Source organism: Buceros rhinoceros, unplaced genomic scaffold (genome assembly GCF_000710305.1).
Source record: "Buceros rhinoceros silvestris isolate BGI_N320 unplaced genomic scaffold, ASM71030v1 scaffold6936, whole genome shotgun sequence".
In the NCBI taxonomy this organism is placed as follows: Eukaryota; Metazoa; Chordata; class Aves; order Bucerotiformes; family Bucerotidae; genus Buceros; species Buceros rhinoceros.
Window position 1 is genome coordinate 27,436 of NW_010416826.1, and position 2,153 is coordinate 29,588.

Consider the following 2,153-nt stretch of genomic DNA (forward strand, 5'->3'; position numbering starts at 1 on the left):
GGACATCACAGACCTGGGCACGGGGCAGCTGGGACCTGCCAAGAACGGGAGTCCTAGAGGACAGTTTGGAACATAATGATGCACAAAATTACAAATTGTCCTGTGCTCTGACTTGCTTATGAGTTGGCTTTCATTTGAAAGCGTTGTAATTGGGTTAGTGCTCTGCCAGGTCAAGGCATTACTGGCTTTACTGCCAATGGGGCTGAGGGCTCTAGTAGAACTAGGTGGTGTAGCCAGAATCACACCGCACGGCAGCTCTGTCTCCCATGGGCACTGCGCTTTCCTAATTACCTGTATGGGAGCAGAGCTGTGTGCTTACCCAGCTGCCAGACTCAGGGTGGCTCATGTGAAGCATTAGCAGTAATTAGTCATTACTTACCGTTACAAAACCCCAGAACTTTTATGACACCTTGTTCACAAGTGTGACAGCTAATAAAAGGTCTGTTGTCTGGCTGGGGTTGTAAACAGGCCCATGAAGTCAATCTGTGTTGCTTGAGTTTAATGATAAGTGGAACTGTAAGTCATAAGTAATATGGTTGTGCATATCTACTTTCTTACACTACAGCAAGATGAAAAATTAGTTTATTTCTCCCCTTTACTTTCCAATTTACCGTGTTTGCCCCTGCTTTAGTGTAGTTGTTGTTCTGACATGCAGAGTGTCAAATCCCTGACTTCAGCCTTGCTTGCCTTTTCAAGCTAATTTACCTTACTGGTCTGCTCTCTGATGAATTTGCCCTTGTTGACTTAATCTTTCTTAATATTTTTCTTGGTATTCTCAGTATTATCCATATCTGACAGCCCTTTATTTATCAAGAGAGTTTCCCCAGAGGTGTTAAGTGGTAGCAAACTTTTCAGAGACCTCCATAGGCAACTGACATTTCTCATTTCTCAAGACCAGTTGTCACATCAGCCTCTGCTGGGAGGGAAGCAACAAAAATATGCTGAAATGATCAACAGTCACGGATTGCGGAGTTTAAGGATTTCCCCTAAAACTTAATGTTGCATAAAAGTATTCATTATTGAATAAGTTGCTGCCATTCACACTTCCAAGAAGCCAAACTTTTATTTATTATTCTACGATTAGAAGCTCTAGTTTTTACTATTTCTACTTGTAAATTTTTCTTTTGTTTCTCAAGTTCCAAAATGTGTTCATTTTTGAAGGCCTGAGGCAATGGGAAAGCATAAGATAGAGACATGTAAATCCACTTTCCTTTCTCTGCAAGATTGTGCCACGCTATTAGTGTTCTATTTCATTCTTGCCAAGATGTAACTGCCAGAGTCACTGGGGTACTTGCCCATTCTTTTGGGGACTTTTCAGCGCCTCGTACAATGAATACTGTCAGAAATAATAAATGACAAATGGCAATGGCAAAGGACTGTTATCACTAGCAAAACATTTGCCTTGCCTGCCTCAAATCTTGTCTGTTCTCTGATTGCATGTACTGATCTAAATACAGGCGTGATCTCTTCATACAAAACCTTTTGCTTTTTTTGCTGGCATTTTCACTAGCCTCAATTTCTCTAACCAGTTTATATATATATTTAATCAAATTAATTATGTTGCATTTTGGCAACAGCTTTCCCCAAGCACCTTTCTAAGCCAGTGGTTCCTAAGGGGTTCTCTCAAGAGTGATTATGAGCCCGCTAGCTCATTTTTGGAGAGGAGAAGCTTGCAGTAAGATGTGAATCAGAAGTACAGAAGTTGAGTCTCTAGCTGAGTTGGGAATTTCTTCTGAAAGCCCTCTGCAAAGCTCTCTGCATACCCTGTTCAGGGAAAATTGGGGAAAGGTGGATTTTATTGAGCAGTGGTTTTAAATGTTACTTTCTGCCCTGACCCTGAATTTGTAGAATCATGGAATAGTTTAGCTTGGAAAAGACCTTTGAGATTATCGAGTCCAACCATTAACCTAACACTGCCAAGTCCACCACTAAATCATGTCCCTCAGTCTTTTAAATACCTCCAGGAATGGTGACACAATCACTTCCCTGGGCAGCCTGTTCCAGTGCTTGTCAACCCTTTTGGTGAAGAAATTTTTCTTCGTGTCCAACCTAAACCTCCCCTGGTGCAACTTGAGGCCATTTCTTCTCACCCTTTCACTTGTTTCTTGGGAGAAGAGACTGACCCTCACTACAACCTTCTTTCAGGTGAGAAG